This window comes from Heptranchias perlo, chromosome 29 (genome assembly GCF_035084215.1).
Source record: "Heptranchias perlo isolate sHepPer1 chromosome 29, sHepPer1.hap1, whole genome shotgun sequence".
Taxonomy (NCBI): Eukaryota; Metazoa; Chordata; class Chondrichthyes; order Hexanchiformes; family Hexanchidae; genus Heptranchias; species Heptranchias perlo.
The window spans coordinates 47,514-68,540 of NC_090353.1; positions in this window are offsets into that span (position 1 = coordinate 47,514).

Consider the following 21,027-nt stretch of genomic DNA (forward strand, 5'->3'; position numbering starts at 1 on the left):
CTACAAACTCAGTTACCAAAGGGCTTAAATCAGATCTAAAATGGGGGAAATCCAACATCAAAAAACAAAACTGCCCCGACCTTAATTACCACAAATCCCAACCCCAACTTGATAAACCTCTCAAACCGCAACCACACCACACCCTACCCTAATCACAATAAACAGAGCTAACCCCTACTGTTTAAGCTAACCAAAACCACTAAACCCCACACTGCCCACAACAAACAGACCAAAGCCCCAACCCTAACTACAAACAGACCCCATCCATATCCCAAATCCTAACTCCAAATGCACCCCACTCCACCCCTAAAGCCTAACCATAACTCTAATACAGCAAACCTAATCTCCCACCCCACCCCTAAAATCTAAGCCTAACACACCCCACCCTACTCCTAAACCCTGACCCTCACTTAACCCTACCCCTAATGCAACCCTAACCCATAACTCCAACCCCCCAGCCCTGAATCTAATCACAACTCTGACCCTGGACCCTAACCCTGATGCACCCTACCCTACCCCTAAACACCTAACCCTAACCCTGATGCACCCTACCCTACCCCTAAACACCTAACCCTAACCCTGATGCACCCAACCCTACCCCTAAAACATAACCCTAACCCCACCCCACCCCTAAACACCTAACCCTAACCCTGATGCACCCCAACCTAACCCCAATATAGCCCTGAACCTAACTGCGACCCTGACCCTCACCTAACCCCAACACTAACCCCAGTGCAGCAACCCTAACCCTAACCTGAACCCCCCAACCTCAATACAACATAACCCTAACACTACGTAAAATAAAGGGTAGAGTTCCAACACCAATAATAATAACTAAATACGACATAGAGACCATAAATTGGCAAAACCCAGGAACTGATTATAACCCCAGAGGGGGATCAAAGGATTACGGATCAAGAAATTACTAAGAAGCGATCGGCAAGAAAAAGAAGCCAGGTGGTAAGGTAAAGCGTGGGCCAACCAAAAGTGGCAGGTATAAGTGACAAGAAGCTCAAGGGTTGAGTGAGAATACGAACACAAGAGGGTGTAACTACCCTCCTGCCCACACCATACAACCTAACATTCAGGAGTGACACGCTTTACATTACCACAGACAAAAAAAGATATAAATGCCAAGAAAAGAAAACCCAGAGAATATATCTTGCAAATACCTTAAATCTAAACTTGATCAGTGAGGTAGATGGTTAAATAACTTTTTGTTCCCCTTCTGCCCCCCCACAAAAAAAGCAGCAAGCAACTTATAAAAATAGGGAGCACCAAGGAGGTTTTTTTAAATTTTAAAATCTAAAATATTTAAAAGGTGCACTTAAAATAAAGCATGGCTGGAAATGTGGGTCTGACAGACATGGAACTCATCTTCCCAAACCCCCCCCCCCCACGAGGTTTGGGACAGCAATAAGGGCACAAAAGATTACATATTTTTTTTAAAAAGTTGTAGTTCCCATAGACACGGTCTCTGGACATTGATGCGGGGACGGCCCCTTTAAGAGATGCCGGGTGCTGCGGGGACGGCCCCTTTAAGAGATGCCTGGTGCTGCGGGGAACGCGACAGCAGGGAGCTGCTGGATATCGACCTCGGTTTTTTTAAAAGAAACCCTTTCCCCGGGGATCTGGAGGAGTTGGGGACACGGGTGAGAATCCGATAACTTTATCTAGTCTTTAGATTTTGAGCGTTCACCGGGTGATTTTTATCTTTGAAATCGGGTTTTTTTCTCAGCGACTGAAAAGCGAGCGCCGCGTGAGGCATTCTGGGATATGGAGTTCTCTCGGGTCAAACACGAGGGCAAGACCCGTAAATAAAAGGGTTTACTTGGTCTCTCTGGGGCTGGGGGACCTTTCTTTCCCCCTCCTCTCCCCCCGGGGGGCGGGTGGCAGCGGTTACGGGAGTTTTTATGGGGAATCGGACCTTGGAAATCAAAATTTTGTTCCACGCGGCCGCTGAAAAGCGAGCGCCGCGTGAGGCATTCTGGGATATGGAGTTCTCTCGGGTCAAACACGAGGGCAAGACCCGTAAATAAAAGGGTTTACTTGGTCTCTCTGGGGCTGGGGGACCATTCTTTCCCCCTCCTCTCCCCCCGGGGGGGTGGGTGGCGGCGGATTCGGGAGTTTTTTTTGGGGAATCGGACCTTGGAAATCGGTTTTTTTCTGCGCGGCCGCTGAAAAGCGAGCGACGCGTGAGGCATTCTGGGAGATTGAGTTTCGTTTAACGAGCGATCGGGTTTAAAAAGGAGGAAATCGGTGGGAAGTTTAATTAATTGTTTAAAATACCCTCATAATTAAAAGGCATAGCCGGAGGTGGGGGTTTGGAGAAGTAGCTTCATGTTTTTATTTAAAAAATGAGGTGAGGCGGACAGGTAATCAAGCCCCGGGGTCAGCGGACAGTCAGACTCCGTGGCGCCAGAATGACCTGGAGCATTAAAACAGATTCAAAGGTTAAAAAACAATATTTTTAAAAACATTACCTCAAAAAAAATAACCCCAAACATCTAAGATAAACTGAAGGAACATTAAAACATTAGGTTAAAAAAATATAATTTAAAAATAACGAACACGTGGAGCGAAGGGGGCGGGGCCAGCCCTGCATGAGACAGGACTCATTACATACAGGACAGAAATTCTAACCAATCCCAGGTCAAGGCTAGCCTGCTTGTGGGCGGGAACAAAACTTCAGCCAACAGTAGCACACAGGGGAGGGGCCAGTCCAAGGCTCCGGACTTATAAACAACTGTAAACAAAGTTAAAATCCTTTCTCCCTGATGAAGCTTAAGGATAAGCGAAACGTCGGAGAAAAAAAGATTCCAGGCCGGAGAACTTACTGAACTAAAGAGTTTTTGGATAGTACTGTTGCAGGCAGAGAACCATCGAAGCCAGAGAGCCACCGGAGGGGAGGGGAGACCGGTGGAAAAAGAGCCTTTCCAGGCGGGACAGCCGGCTGAGCTGGGGAGTGTTTGGAGGACGCAGTCCCAGGCAGGAGACCATCTGAGCCAGGGAGCCACCGTGGGGTGAGATTACAGTTACTAGCGGGGACCTCTATTACCAAATAGAAGCTAGTAACATCTTTTAAAACCTTTTGCACTTTCTACACCCAGGGAATGGCTAACACTATGCGGAACACATGCAGGTTGTCTGACAACCGTACGCATATGAGGTCGGACCCTGGTACACATAGGTGTCTCCCCGTAGCCAGGGATGAATTTGCTACAACAGTGAGAATAATTTATAGAATTTTCCAGACAATCCACCATCTAATATTCTTAAAGGGCCAGAATCAGCCCCCTAAGGGCATCTTAAAACAAGCTGATAAACTAACCTACTGTATAAAACCGGCAAAACCGTCACAGGAAACCCTAACCAAATTGGCTTTGAATTCAGAAAATTGGGCAAAACAGACCAGACAGATTCTAATTGAGCACTATACAACAAACCTGGAAGAATTAGAAAATGAATTTGCTCAGGCTGCAGTGACAGAGCGCCTGGAAGAAATGATGACGAAAGCCACTAATTGGATTAAAAAGAGTCTTAGACATAAATTCAAAATTCAATCAATTGATGAGGCAAAGAGACATGTGGTGGGATTAGCATCACGGTTGACAGAGCAAGGGACCAGCACACAATTGAGGACAGAACAGCGGACCGGCACACGGACTAGGACGCCCCCACGCCATAGGCCAAATACCTGGGCAGCCTTGTTCCACCAGCCTGCGATCACAGCCCCCTCATGCCGCAGACGGACTGAAAACCCCCCCCCACCCCGTGGGCCAGCTGCCACGACTTTGTCACGCCACCGACGGACACCCCCACCCCGTGAGCCAACTGCCACAACCTCGTCAAGCCACCGACACACCCCCCCACCCTTTGAGCCAGCTGCCATGACTTCAGCACGCCACCGGCAGACCCCCCCACCCCTTGCACCAGTTGCCACGACTTCGTCACACCACCAACACACCCCCCCACCCTTGGAGCCAGCTGCCATGACTTCGTCATGCCACCGATGGACCCCCCCACCCCTTGCACCAGTTGCCACGACTTCGTCACACCACCAACACACACCCCCACCCTTTGAGCCAGCTGCCATGACTTCGTCACGCCACCGACAGACCCCCCCACCCCGTGGGCCAGCTACCCCGACTTCATCACACCACCAGCAGACCACTGAAACCCCCCCTTCCTTGCGGTCCAGGGCAGTGACCCCCCCTTCCCCGCCATCCAGGGCGGCGACTAGCCCTACCCCACCCCACAGGCCAAGGACCAGGATTTCCAATGTGGCCATCATTAGGGACCTGGACATCACACTTGGCTCTCAAGAGCCTGAGCCACGTAGACCCCAGCACTACATGGGGAACCAACATCAGACCGTATTAAACCAAATCACTAGGGATTCCTCAGACCCAAAACAAACAGAAGGGAGAACCCCTCCTACACCAGGGACAAATCCATGCACAACATTCCTGTACCCCAAAACCAGGGTCACGTACCAACCGCTCCCACAGAGACAAAAGAAAGACTGTACCAAATCAACCATCCCAAGAAATACAGCAGTTCTAGAGCCCGAGATCAGTGTCACAAAACAACCCCTTCCACAGAAACAAAGGAGCGACCAGACCGGACAGGTAAACCCAATAGACACAGAAATGAGGACAGGAACAATGAGGGCCCAGACAGACAACACAGTAGGAGAGGCAGAAATAGCTGAAGCCGAGGTAGGGAACACAATAGGGGAGACAGGGGTAGCAGACATAGAAACAGAAAACACACCAACAGGGGCAGAACCTGACTCTGAAGGGGAAGATGCACAGAGAGTGACGAGGCACCCCAACACCAGCCGAAAAAACATTACCTGGAAATTGGAACCCAGAAAATCCATTTTAATAATAGGAGATTCCAACCTCTCCAAGATAAAAAGATGCCCAAATCCCACCACCCAAATTGATAGCTTTCCAGGAGCTAAATTCATTCATGTCACAGCAATTCTGGACAAATTGGAACCCTGTCCGGAGACCAAAAAGGTGGTGCTCTCAGTTGGCATTAATAATCGAACGCAGAGACCACTGACTGCAACCAAGCAACTGCAGTCATTACTTAAATTGGCTAAGAGCACATTCCCAAATGCTCAGATCTGGGTGCCGGAAATTAACTTCAGTAACTTACTTCCAGAAATGGAGAGGGATACAATCAGAGGAATTAACCAGCATATAAAAAAACAGAATTACATACCAGCAATTAATGCTAGATCCTTTAAAGTGGGGGCTGACCACATCCATTGGACAGATAGCACTGCCCATAACATAATAAACCAGTGGATGAAGTGTTTAAACTAAAAATGACATTAACCCAAGAGAAGGGTAGATTGAACCTGGGAAAAACTGTTATTAATATTTCCCAACTCTTTAACCCCACAGAGGTACAGGAGAGGGTTTTAAACAAGGGCCTTACATTTGTTCCAACCCCAAAACATTGTAAAGTACAAATTCAGGAAGATCTGAAAAGGTTTTACAGGAGAGTAAAACTGACCGATTACTTTAGCGATTCAGAAACAGACAAGCAACCTTTTACACCACCATCAGAATGGACCCCACCAAACAATAAAATAGAGCCAGAAATCCTAAACTTTATTAAACAGACTCAATCACAAATTGAAAAAATCCCTAAACAGACAGACAAGCAAAACCTCACTGGAAGAGAGAGACGGGCAATCATAGAACTTAGAAACAATCTAGATATAATCATAAAACCAGCAGATAAGGGCAGCAGTATAGTGATCATGGATAGGCAACAGTATCTACTTGAAGCTCACAGACAGCTTAATAATACAGCCCACTACACGAAATTAGCAGGACCAATTTACCAGGACACACGAAAAGAGATTGGAAACATTTTAACAGAACTAAAGAAATCTAAACACTTAAATCAGAAACAAGTGGAATACCTAAGGGGGGAACAACCACAACCCAGAAAATTCTACATACTACCCAAAATACACAAGCACCCTGACACATGGACTGTACCAGGAGAAATACCACCAGGAAGACCAATTGTGTCAGACTGTGGTAGTGAATCCTACAGGATAGCAGAATACATTGACTCATTCCTAAACCCCTTATCACAGAAGCACCCTAGCTACATTAAAGACACTTACCACTTCATAGAAATAGTGAACTCACTGACCGTACCCCCGAACGCAATACTCTTTACCATGGACATTGAAAGCCTATACACAAACATAGAAACAGACAGAGGCATACAGGCAGTGGAAAATATCCTTAGAAAGTTCCCCCAACCCCACAGACCAGATGCAGCCATAATCCAGCTATTACACCTAGGACTAACAAAAAATGACTTTGAATTCCAGGAGCAATTCTACCTACAGATTAAGGGCACGGCTATGGGCAAGAAATTTGCCCCGGCCTACGCAAACATATACATGGCAGACTGGGAAAACACAGTCTTTGAAAAGTGTTCCAAGCTCCCGATGTGTTATTACAGATACCTGGATGACATATGGGGAGTCTGGACTCACACAGAAACAGAATTGCAAGAACATAAGAACATAAGAACATAAGAAATTGGAGCAGGAGTAGGCCAATCGGCCCCTCGAGTCTGCTCCGCCATTCAATAAGATCATGGCTGATCTGATCCCAACCACAAATCTGAAGAACACAAGAAGTCGGAGCAGGACCCGGCCACATAGCCCCTGGGCCCTCTCCGCCACCCACAGGGCATTGACCGATCCGAACTCAGCTTCATGTCCAATTTCCTGCCCGCTCCCCATAACCCCTAATTCCCTTTACTTCTAGGAAACTGTCTATTTCTGTTTTAAATTTATCTAATGATGTAGCTTCCACAGCTTCCTGGGGCAGCAAATTCCACAGACCTACCACCCTCTGAGTGAAGAAGTTTCTCCTCATCTCAGTTTTGAAAGAGCAGCCCCTTATTCTAAGATTATGCCCCCTAGTTCTAGTTTCACCCATCTTTGGGAACATCCTTACTGCATCCACCCGATCAAGACCCTTCACAATCTTATATGTTTCAATAAGATCGCCTCTCATTCTTCTGAACTCCAATGAGTAGAGTCCCAATCTACTCAACCTCTCCTCATATGTCCGCCCCCTCATCCCCGGGATTAACCGAGTGAACCTTCTTTGTACTGCCTCGAGAGCAAGTATGTCTTTTCTTAAGTATGGAGACCAAAACTGTATGCAGTATTCCAGGTGCGGTCTCACCAATACCTTATATAACTGCAGCAATACCTCCTTGTTTTTATATTCTATCCCCCTAGCAATAAAAGCCAACATTCCGTTGGCTTTCTTGATCACCTGCTGCACCTGCATACCAACTTTTTGATTTTCTTGCACTAGGACCCCCAGATCCCTTTGTACTGCAGTACTTTCCAGTCTCTCGCCATTAAGAAAATAACTTGCTCTCTGATTTTTCCTGCCAAAGTGCATAACCTCACATTTTCCAATATTATATTGCATCTGCCAAATCTCCGCCCACTCACCCAGCCTGTCTATATCCCCTTGCAGGTTTTTTATGTCCTCCTCACTCTCTACTTTCCCTCCCATCTTTGTATCATCTGCAAATTTTGATATGTTGCACTCGGTCCCCTCCTCCAAATCGTTAATATAGATTGTAAAGAGTTGGGGACCCAGCACCGACCCCTGTGGAACACCACTGGTTACTGGTTGCCAGTCCGAAAATGAACCATTTATCCCAACTCTCTGCTTCCTGTTCGATAACCAATCCTCCACCCATGCCAGAATATTACCCCCAATCCCGTGATTTTTTATCTTAAGTAATAATCTTTTATGTGGCACCTTGTCGAATGCCTTCTGGAAGTCTAAATACACTATGTCCACTGGTTCCCCTTTATCCACCCTATACGTTATATCCTCGAAGAACTCAAGCAAATTTGTCAGACATGACTTCCCCTTCATAAAGCCATGCTGACTTTGTCCTATTAAATTATGCTTATCTAAATGTTCCGTTACTGTCTCCTTAATAATAGACTCCAAAATTTTACCCACCACAGATGTTAAGCTAACTGGCCTATAATTTCCAGCCTTCTGCCTACTACCCTTTTTAAATAACGGTGTTACATTAGCAGTTTTCCAATCTGCCGGGACCTCTCCTGAGTCCAGGGAATTTTGGAAAACTATCACCAAAGCATCCACAATCCCTACTGCCACTTCCCTCAAGACCCTAGGATGGAAGCCATCAGGTCCAGGGGATTTATCCGCCTTGAGTCCCATTATTTTACTGAGTACCATCTCCTGAGTGATTTTAATCGTATTTAGCTCCTCCCCCCCGAGAGTCCCCTGTTTGTCCAGTGTTGGGATATTCTTAGTGTCCTCTACTGTAAAGACTGAAACAAAATATTTGTTCAGCATTTTTGCCATCTCCATGTTTCCCACCATTAATTTCCCGGTCTCATCCTCTAAGGGACCTATGTTTGCCTTAGCCACCCTTTTTCTTTTTATATAACTATAGAAACTCTTGCTATCTGTTTTTATATTTTTTGCTAATTTCTTTTCATAATCTAACTTCCCTTTCTTAATCAATCCTTTAGTTACTTTTTGCTGTCTTTTGAAGAATTCCCAATCTTCTATCCTCCCACTAAGTTTGGCTACCTTATATGTCCTTGTTTTTAGTCGGATACTATCCTTGATTTCTTTACTTAGCCACGGATGGCTGTCATTTCTTTTACACCCTTTTTCCTCAGTGGAATATATTTATTTTGAAAGTTGTAAAATAACTCCCTAAATGAACACCACTGCTCATGTACCGTCTTACCCTTTAATCTATTTTCCCAGTCCACTTTAATCAATTCCGCTCTCATACCATCATAGTCTCCTTTATTCAAGCTCAGTACGCTTGTTTGAGAATCAACCTTCTCACCCTCTAATTGGATATGGAATTCAACCCTGTTGTGGTCGCTCGTTCCAAGGGGATCCTTAACTAGGACATTATTAATTAATCCTGACTCATTACACAGGACCAGGTCCAAGGTTGCCTGCCCCCTTGTAGGATCAGTTACATACTGCTCAAGAAATCCATCCCTGATGCACTCAATGAACTCGTCCTCAAGGCTGCTCTGCCCAATTTGATTTGTCCAGTTAATATGATAATTAAAATCCCCCATAATTATGGCTGTTCCCTTATTACATGCCCCGACTATTTCCTGATTAATACTTCTTCCAGCAGAGTTGCAACTATTAGGAGGCCTATATACTACGCCCACTAATGTTTTTTTCCCTTATTATTCCTTATCTCCACCCAAACTGTTTCATTATCTTGATGCTTTGTCCCAATATCATTTCTCTGTATTACAGTGATTCCTTCCTTTATTAACATAGCCACCCCACCTCCCCTTCCTTCCTGCCTGTCCTTCCTGATTGTTAAATACCCTGGCATATTTAATTCCCAGTCGTTGTCACCCTGCAGCCATGTTTCTGTAATGGCCACAAGATCATACCCATACGTAGTTATTTGTGCCGTTAACTCGTCCATTTTATTACGAATGCTACGTGCATTCAGATAAAGAACTTTCAAATCTGTTTTGTGACGCTTCGTTCCTGCTTTTTCCTTTTTTAACACTTTACCTATTACTCCATACCTTCTGTCCCTTCCTGTTACGCTTTCCTCTCTCTCCCTGCTCAGGTTCCCAACCCCCTGCCACTTTAGTTTAAACCCTCCCCAACAGCACTAGCAAACACTCCTCCGAGGACAGCGGTCCCGGCCCTGCCCAGGTGCAGACCATCCGGTTTGTACTGGTCCCACCTCCCCCAGAACCGTTTCCAGTGTCCCAGGAATTTGAATCCCTCCCCCTTGCACCATTCCTCTAGCCACGTATTCATTTGAAATATCCTCCTATTTCTACTCTGACTAGCACGTGGCACTGGCAGCAATCCTGAGATTACTACCTTTGAGGTCCTATTTTTTAATTTACCTCCTAACTCCCTATATTCTGCTTTTAGGACCTCATCCCCTTTTTTACCTATATCGTTGGTGCCTATGTGCACCACGACAGCTGGCTGTTCGCCCTCCCCCTCCAAAATGTTCTGTAGCCGCTCCGAGACATCCTTGATCCTTGCACCAGGGAGGCAACACACCATCCTGGAGTCTCGGTTGCGGCCGCAGAAACGCCTGTCTATTCCCCTTACAATTGAGTCCCCTATCACTATAGCTCTGCCACTCTTTTTCCTCCCAGCCTGTGCAGCAGAGCTACCCGTGGTGCCAGGAAGTTGGCTGCTGCTGCCTTCCCCTGATAAGTCATCCCCCCCAACAGCATCCAAAGTGGCATATCTGTTTGAGAGGGGGATGGCCACAGGGGACCCCTGCACTACCTGCCTGCATCTCTTACTCTTCCTGGTGGTCACCCATTCACTTCCTGCCTGCATACCCTTTACCTGCGGTGTGACCAACTCGCTAAACGTGCTATCCACGAGTTTCTCTGCATCGCAGATGCTCCACAGTGAGTCCACCCGCAGCTCCAGCTCCGAGATACGATCGGTCAGGAGCTGCAGGTGGACACACTTCCCGCACACATGGTCGGCAGGGACACTGGTAGTGTCCATGACTTCCCACATCTTGCAGGAGGAGCATATCACGGGTGCGAATTTGTAGGTATTCTCAACAGTCACCACCAATCTATTAAACTTAAAGTTACAACACATAGAGAAAGTGTGGATTTCCTGGACACCACAGTATTTAAATTACAACAGGAGAATAACAGCCACAAGCTAGCAACAAAGGTATTCTTTAAAGAAACAGACACACACACACTCCTGCACATAAACAGCCACCATCCAAAACATACCTTTCGGGGGCTGGTGAAGTCACAACTGACACGTGTTCACCGCATATGCACAAACGGAGAGGACTTTAGGGAAGCCACCACAACCCTATTTACTGCACTGAGACAGAGAGGTTACACAAAAAGGTTCCTCAGGCACCTTAAGTCTGATTTCCTGAGGGGACTGAATAGCCCACGGCCAAACAGAGAAGTAGCAAGACTACCACTGATAACGACATACGATACAACGACCAAACTAATACACGGAGTGATTAAACCCCAATTTGGGAAACTAAAAGAGGATGTTGACACACTTAGTCGATACCACATAACGTCAGCATACAAAAGAACTCGGAACCTTCGGGACATGCTGGTTCGGAGTAGGATAAGAAAACAGACAACCCAGAACTGCACAAACCCAAAATGTGGGACGTGTAAATACCTAATAATCCGCAAAATGATACACAATAGACACACAGGAAAAGCAGCCCTAATTAAACAAAGAATTGCATGTGAACAGCACAATGCTGTATATGCAATTCGATGCAAACAATGCCACATCTTGTATGTGGGAGAAACAGGGAATAGTCTAAGGATGAGGCTCACAGGGCACCTCAGTGCTATTAGAACAAAGGATGTATACAAACCTACCTCCCGACACTTCATGGAGCATGGTCTTGAATCCTTGGAATTTATGGGGTTGGAGACCAACATGAACTGGACAACCTCACAAAGGAAGAGGAGGGAAAAACACTGGATAACAACCCTACAAACTCAGTTACCAAAGGGCTTAAATCAGATCTAAAATGGGGGAAATCCAACATCAAAAAACAAAACTGCCCCGACCTTAATTACCACAAATCCCAACCCCAACTTGATAAACCTCTCAAACCGCAACCACACCCTACCCTAATCACAATAAACAGAGCTAACCCCTACTGTTTAAGCTAACCAAAACCACTAAACCCCACACTGCCCACAACAAACAGACCAAAGCCCCAACCCTAACTACAAACAGACCCCATCCATATCCCAAATCCTAACTCCAAATGCACCCCACTCTACCCCTAAAGCCTAACCGTAACTCTAATACAGCAAACCTAATCTCCCACCCCACCCCTAAAATCTAAGCCTAACACACCCCACCCTACTCCTAAACCCTGACCCTCACTTAACCCTACCCCTAATGCAACCCTAACCCATAACTCCAACCCCCTAGCCCTGAATCTAATCACAACTCTGACCCTGGACCCTAACCCTGATGCACCATACCCTACCCCTAAACACCTAACCCTAACCCTGATGCACCCTACCCTACCCCTAAACACCTAACCCTAACCCTGATGCACCCAACCCTACCCCTAAAACTTAACCCTAACCCCACCCCACCCCTAAACACCTAACCCTAACCCTGATGCACCCCAACCTAACCCCAATATAGCCCTGAACCTAACTGCGACCCTGACCCTCACCTAACCCCAACACTAACCCCAGTGCAGCAACCCTAACCCTAACCTGAACCCCCCAACCGCAATACAACATAACCCTAACACTTCGTAAAATAAAGGGTAGGGTTCCAACACCAATAATAATAACTAAATACGACATAGAGACCATAAATTGGCAAAACCCAGGAACTGATTATAACCCCAGAGGGGGATCAAAGGATTACGGATCAAGAAATTACTAAGAAGAGATCGGCAAGAAAAAGAAGCCAGTGGCAGGTATAAGTGACAAGAAGCTCAAGGGTTGAGTGAGAATACGAACACAAGAGGGTGTAACTACCCTCCTGCCCACACCATACAACCTAACATTCAGGAGTGACACGCTTTACATTACCACAGACAAAAAAAGATATAAATGCCAAGAAAAGAAAACCCAGAGAATATATCTTGCAAATACCTTAAATCTAAACTTGATCAGTGAGGTAGATGGTTAAATAACTTTTTGTTCCCCTTTTGCCCCCCCACAAAAAAAGCAGCAAGCAACTTATAAAAATAGGGAGCACCAAGGAGGTTTTTTAAATTTTAAAATCTAAAATATTTAAAAGGTGCACTTAAAATAAAGCATGGCTGGAAATGTGGGTCTGACAGACATGGAACTCATCTTCCCAACCCCCCCCCCCCCCCACGAGGTTTGGGACAGCAATAAGGGCACAAAAGATTACATATTTTTTTTAAAAGTTGCAGTTCCCATAGACACGGTCTCTGGACATTGATGCGGGGACGGCCCCTTTAAGAGATGCCTGGTGCTGCGGGGACGGCCCCTTTAAGAGATGCCTGGTGCTGCGGGGAACGCGACAGCAGGGAGCTGCTGGATATCGACCTCGGTTTTTTTAAAAGAAACCCTTTCCCCGGGGATCTGGAGGAATTGGGGACACGGGTGAGAATCCGATAACTTTATCTAGTCTTTAGATTTTGAGCGTTCACCGGGTGATTTTTATCTTTGAAATCGGGTTTTTTTCGCAGCGACTGAAAAGCGAGCGCCGCGTGAGGCATTCTGGGATATGGAGTTCTCTCGGGTCAAACACGAGGGCAAGACCCGTAAATAAAAGGGTTTACTTGGTCTCTCTGGGGCTGGGGGACCTTTCTTTCCCCCTCCTCTCCCCCCGGGGGGCGGGTGGCAGCGGTTACGGGAGTTTTTATGGGGAATCGGACCTTGGAAATCAAATTTTGTTCCACGCGGCCGCTGAAAAGCGAGCGCCGCGTGAGGCATTCTGGGATATGGAGTTCTCTCGAGTCAAACACGAGGGCAACGCTCTTAAATAAAAGGGTTTACTTTTGTTTTTTTGGGGCTGGGGGACCTTTCTTTCCCCCTCCTCTCCCCCCGGGGGGGTGGGTGGCGGCGGATTCGGGAGTTTTTTTGGGGAATCGGACCTTGGAAAACGGTTTTTTTCTGCGCGCCCGCTGAAAAGCGAGCGACGCGTGAGGCATTCTGGGAGATTGAGTTTCGTTCAACGAGCGAGCGGGTTTAAAAAGGAGGAAATCGGTGGGAAGTTTAATTAATTGTTTAAAATACCCTCATAATTAAAAGGCATAGCCGGAGGTGGGGGTTTGGAGAAGTAGCTTCATGTTTTTATTTAAAAAATCAGGTGAGGCGGACAGGTAATCAAGCCCCGGGGTCAGCGGAGACAGTCAGACTCCGTGGCGCCAGAATGACCTGGAGCATTAAAACAGATTCAAAGGTTAAAAAGCAATATTTTTAAAAACATTACCTCAAAAAAAATAACCCCAAACATCTAAGATAAACTGAAGGAACATTAAAACATTAGGTTAAAAAAATATAATTTAAAAATAACGAACACGTGGAGCGAAGGGGGCGGGGCCAGCCCTGCATGAGACAGGACTCATTACATACAGGACAGAAATTCTAACCAATCCCAGGTCAAGGCTAGCCTGCTTGTGGGCGGGAACAAAACTTCAGCCAACAGTAGCACACAGGAGAGGGGCCAGTCCAAGGCTCCGGACTTATAAACAACTGTAAACAAAGTTAAAATCCTTTCTCCCTGATGAAGCTTAAGGATAAGCGAAACGTCGGAGAAAAAAAGATTGCAGGCCGGAGAACTTACTGAACTAAAGCGTTTTTGGATAGTACTGTTGCAGGCAGAGAACCATCGAAGCCAGAGAGCCACCGGAGGGGAGGTGAGACCGGTGGAAAAAGAGCCTTTCCAGGCGGGACAGCCGGCTGAGCTGGGGAGTGTTTGGAGGACGCAGTCCCAGGCAGGAGACCATCTGAGCCAGGGAGCCACCGTGGGGTGAGATTACAGTTACTAGCGGGGACCTCTATTACCAAATAGAAGCTAGTAACATCTTTTAAAACCTTTTGCACCTTTCTACACCCAGGGAATGGCTAACACTATGTGGAACACATGCAGGTTGTCTGACAAACGTAAGCATATGAGGTCGGACCCTGGTACACATAGGTGTCTCCCCGTAGCCAGGGATGAATTTGCTACAACAGTGAGAATAATTTATAGAATTTTCCAGACAATCCACCATCTAATATTCTTAAAGGGCCAGAATCAGCCCCCTAAGGGCATCTTAAAACAAGCTGATAAACTAACCTGCTTTATAAAACCGGCAAAACCGTCACAGGAAACCCTAACCAAATTGGCTTTGAATTCAGAAAATTGGGCAAAACAGACCAGACAGATTCTAATTGAGCACTATACAACAAACCTGGAAGAATTAGAAAATGAATTTGCTCAGGCTGCAGTGACAGAGCGCCTGGAAGAAATGATGACGAAAGCCACTAATTGGATTAAAAAGAGTCTTAGACATAAATTCAAAATTCAATCAATTGATGAGGCAAAGAGACATGTGGTGGGATTAGCATCACGGTTGACAGAGCAAGGGACCAGCACACAATTGGGGATGGAACAGCGGACCGGCACACGGACTAGGACGTCCCCACGCCATAGACCAAATACCTGGGCAGCCTTGTTCCACCAGCCTGCGATCACAGCCCCCTCATGCCGCAGACGGACTGAAACCCCCCCCCCACCCCGTGGGCCAGCTGCCACGACTTTGTCACGCCACCGACGGACACCCCCACCCCGTGAGCCAACTGCCACAACCTCGTCACGCCACCGACACCCCCCCCCACCCTTTGAGCCAGCTGCCATGACTTCAGCACGCCACCGGCAGACCCCCCCACCCCTTGCACCAGTTGCCACGACTTCGTCACACCACCAACACACACCCCCACCCTTTGAGCCAGCTGCCATGACTTCGTCATGCCACCGATGGATCCCCCACCCCTTGCACCGGTTGCCACGACTTCGTCACACCACCAACACACCCCCCCACCCTTTGAGCCAGCTGCCATGACTTCGTCACGCCACCGACAGACCCCCTCACCCATTGGACCAGCTGCCACGACTTCGTCACGCCACCGGCAGACCCCCCCACCCCTTGCACCAGTTGCCACGACTTCGTCACGCCACCGACAGACCCCCCCACCCCGTGGGCCAGCTACCCCGACTTCATCAGACCACCAGCAGACCACCAAAACCCCCCTTCCTTGCGGTCCAGGGCAGTGACCCCCCCTTCCACGCCATCCAGGGCGGCGACTAGCCCTACCCCACCCCACAGGCCAAGGACCAGGATTTCCAATGTGGCCATCATTAGGGACCTGGACATCACACTTGGCTCTCAAGAGCCTGAGCCACGAAGACCCCAGCACTACATGGGGAACCAACATCAGACCGTATTAAACCAAATCACGAGGGATTCCTCAGACCCAAAACAAACAGAAGGGAGAACCCCTCCTACACCAGGGACAAATCCATGCACAACATTCCTGTACCCCAAAACCAGGGTCACGTACCAACCGCTCCCACAGAGACAAAAGAAAGACTGTACCAAACCAACCATCCCAAGAAATACAGCAGTTCTAGAGCCCGAGATCAGAGTCACAAAACAACCCCTTCCACAGAAACAAAGGAGCGACCAGACCGGACAGGTAATCCCAATCGACACAGAAATGAGGACAGGAACAATGAGAGCCCAGACAGATAACACAGTAGGAGAGGCAGAAATAGCTGAAGCCGAGGTAGGGAACACAATAGGGGAGGCAGGGGTAGCAGACATAGAAATAGAAAACACACTAACAGGGGCAGAACCTGACTCTGAAGGGGAAGACGCACAGAGAGTGACGAGGCACCCCAACACCAGCCGAAAAAACATTACCTGGAAATTGGAACCCAGAAAATCCATTTTAATAATAGGCGAATCTAACCTCTCCAAGATAAAAAGATGCCCAAATCCCACCACCCAAATTGATAGCTTTCCAGGAGCTAAATTCATTCATGTCACAGCAATTCTGGACAAATTGGAACCCTGTCCGGAGACCAAAAAGGTGGTGCTCTCAGTTGGCATTAATAATCGAACGCAGAGACCACTGACTGCAACCAAGCAACTGCAGTCATTACTTAAATTGGCTAAGAGCACATTCCCAAATGCTCAGATCTGGGTGCCGGAAATTAACTTCAGTAACTTACTTCCAGAAATGGAGAGGGATACAATCAGAGGAATTAACCAGCACATAAAAAAACAGAATTACATACCAGCAATTAACGCTAGATCCTTTAAAGTGGGGGCTGACCACATCCATTGGACAGATAGCACTGCCCATAACATAATAAACCAGTGGATGAAGTGTTTAAACTAAAAAGGACATTAACCCAAGAGAAGGGTAGATTAAACCTGGGAAAAACTGTTATTAATATTTCCCAACTCTTTAACCCCACAGAGGTACAGGAGAGGGTTTTAAACAAGGGCCTTACATTTGTTCCAACCCCAAAACATTGTAAAGTACAAATTCAGGAAGATCTGAAAAGGTTTTACAGGAGAGTAAAACTGACCGATTACTTTAGTGATTCAGAAACAGACAAGCAACCTTTTACACCACCATCAGAATGGACCCCACCAAACAATAAAATAGAGCCAGAAATCCTAAACTTTATTAAACAGACTCAATCACAAATTGAAAAAATCCCTAAACAGACAGACAAGCAAAACCTCACTGGAAGAGAGAGACGGGCAATCATAGAACTTAGAAACAATCTAGATATAATCATAAAACCAGCAGATAAGGGCAGTAGTATAGTGATCATGGATAGGCAACAGTATCTACTTGAAGCTCACAGACAGCTTAATAATACAGCCCACTACACTAAATTAGCAGGACCAATTTACCAGGACACACGAAAAGAGATTGGAAACATTTTAACAGAACTAAAGAAATCTAAACACTTAAATCAGAAACATATGGAATACCTAAGGGGGGAACAACCACAACCCAGAAAATTCTACATACTACCCAAAATACACAAGCACCCTGACACATGGACTGTACCAGGAGAAATACCACCAGGAAGACCAATTGTGTCAGACTGTGGTAGTGAATCCTACAGGATAGCAGAATACATTGACTCATTCCTAAACCCCTTATCACAGAAGCACCCTAGCTACATTAAAGACACTTACCACTTCATAGAAATAGTGAACTCACTGACCGTACCCCCGAACGCAATACTCTTTACCATGGACATTGAAAGCCTATACACAAACATAGAAACAGACAGAGGCATACAGGCAGTGGAAAATATCCTTAGAAAGTTCCCCCAACCCCACAGACCAGATGCAGCCATAATCCAGCTATTACACCTAGGACTAACAAAAAATGACTTTGAATTCCAGGAGCAATTCTACCTACAGATTAAGGGCATGGCTATGGGCAAGAAATTTGCCCCGGCCTATGCAAACATATACATGGCAGACTGGGAAAACACAGTCTTTGAAAAGTGTTCCAAGCTCCCGATGTGTTATTACAGATACCTGGATGACATATGGGGAGTCTGGACTCACACAGAAACAGAATTGCAAGAATTTGTAGGTATTCTCAACAGTCACCACCAATCTATTAAACTTAAAGTTACAACACATAGAGAAAGTGTGGATTTCCTGGACACCACAGTATTTAAATTACAACAGGAGAATAACAGCCACAAGCTAGCAACAAAGGTATTCTTTAAAGAAACAGACACACACACACTCCTGCACATAAACAGCCACCATCCAAAACATACCTTTCGGGGGCTGGTGAAGTCACAACTGACACGTTTTCACCGCATATGCACAAACGGAGAGGACTTTAGGGAAGCCACCACAACCCTATTTACTGCACTGAGACAGAGAGGTTACACAAAAAGGTTCCTCAGGCACCTTAAGTCTGATTTCCTGAGGGGACTGAATAGCCCACGGCCAAACAGAGAAGTAGCAAGACTACCACTGATAACGACATACGATACAACGACCAAACTAATACACGGAGTGATTAAAACCCAATTTGGGAAACTAAAAGAGGATGTTGACACACTTAGTCGATACCACATAACGTCAGCATACAAAAGAACTCGGAACCTTCGGGACATGCTGGTTCGGAGTAGGATAAGAAAACAGACAACCCAGAACTGCACAAACCCAAAATGTGGGACGTGTAAATACCTAATAATCCGCAAAATGATACACAATAGACACACAGGAAAAGCAGCCCTAATTAAACAAAGAATTGCATGTGAACAGCACAATGCTGTATATGCAATTCGATGCAAACAATGCCACATCTTGTATGTAGGAGAAACAGGGAATAGTCTAAGGATGAGGCTCACAGGGCACCTCAGTGCTATTAGAACAAAGGATGTATACAAACCTACCTCCCGACACTTCATGGAGCATGGTCTTGAATCCCTGGAATTTATGGGGTTGGAGACCAACATGAACTGGACAACCTCACAAAGGAAGAGGAGGGAAAAACACTGGATAACAACCCAACAAACTCAGTTACCAAAGGGCTTAAATCAGATCTAAAATGGGGGAAATCCAACATCAAAAAACAAAACTGCCCCGACCTTAATTACCACAAATCCCAACCCCAACTTGATAAACCTCTCAAACCGCAACCACACCCTACCCTAATCACAATAAACAGAGCTAACCCCTACTGTTTAAGCTAACCAAAACCACTAAACCCCACACTGCCCACAACAAACAGACCAAAGCCCCAACCCTAACTACAAACAGACCCCATCCATATCCCAAATCCTAACTCCAAATGCACCCCACTCTACCCCTAAAGCCTAACCGTAACTCTAATACAGCAAACCTAATCTCCCACCCCACCCCTAAAATCTAAGCCTAACACACCCCACCCTACTCCTAAACCCTGACCCTCACTTAACCCTACCCCTAATGCAACCCTAACCCATAACTCCAACCCCCCAGCCCTGAATCTAATCACAACTCTGACCCTGGACCCTAACCCTGATGCACCCTACCCTACCCCTAAACACCTAACCCTAACCCTGATGCACCCAACCCTACCCCTAAAACTTAACCCTAACCCCACCCCACCCCTAAACACCTAACCCTAACCCTGATGCACCCCAACCTAACCCCAATATAGCCCTGAACCTAACTGCGACCCTGACCCTCACCTAACCCCAACACTAACCCCAGTGCCGCAACCCTAACCCTAACCTGAACCCCCAGCCTCAATACAACACTACGTAAAATAAAGGGTAGGGTTCCAACACCAATAATAATAACTAAATACGACATAGAGACCATAAATTGGCAAAACCCAGGAACTGATTATAACCCCAGAGGGGGATCAAAGGATTACGGATCAAGAAATTACTAAGAAGAGATCGGCAAGAAAAAGAAGCCAGGTGGTAAGGTAAAGCGTGGGCCAACCAAAAGTGGCAGGTATAAGTGACAAGAAGCTCAAGGGTTGAGTGAGAATACGAACACAAGAGGGTGTAACTACCCTCCTGCCCACACCATACAACCTAACATTCAGGAGTGACACGCTTTACATTACCACAGACAAAAAAAGATATAAATGCCAAGAAAAGAAAACCCAGAGAATATATCTTGCAAATACCTTAAATCTAAACTTGATCAGTGAGGTAGATGGTTAAATAACTTTTTGTTCCCCTTTTGCCCCCCCACAAAAAAAGCAGCAAGCAACTTATAAAAATAGGGAGCACCAAGGAGGTTTTTTAAATTTTAAAATCTAAAATATTTAAAAGGTGCACTTAAAATAAAGCATGGCTGGAAATGTGGGTCTGACAGACATGGAACTCATCTTCCCAAACCCCCCCCCCCCCCACGAGGTTTGGGACAGCAATAAGGGCACAAAAGATTACATATTTTTTTTTAAAGTTGTAGTTCCCATAGACACGGTCTCTGGACATTGATGCGGGGATGGCCCCTTTAAGAGATGCCTGGTGCTGCGGGGACGGCCCCTTTAAGATATGCCTGGTGCTGCGGGGAACGCGACAGCAGGGAGCTGCTGGATATCGACCTCGGTTTTTTAAAAAGAAACCCTTTCCCCGGGGATCTGGAGGAGTTGGGGACACGGGTGAGAATCCGATAACTTTATCTTGTCTTTAGATTTTGAGCGTTCACCGGGTGATTTTTATCTTTGAAATCGGGTTTTTTTCTCAGCGACTGAAAAGTGAGGCATTCTGGGATATGGAGTTCTCTCGGGTCAAACACGAGGGCAAGACCCGTAAATTAAAGGGTTTACTTTGGTTTTTTGGGGCTGGGGGACCTTTCTTTCCCCCTCCTCTCCCCCCCGGGGGGTGGGTGGCGGCGGATTCGGGAGTTTTTTTGGGGAATCGGACCTTGGAAATCGGTTTTTTCTGC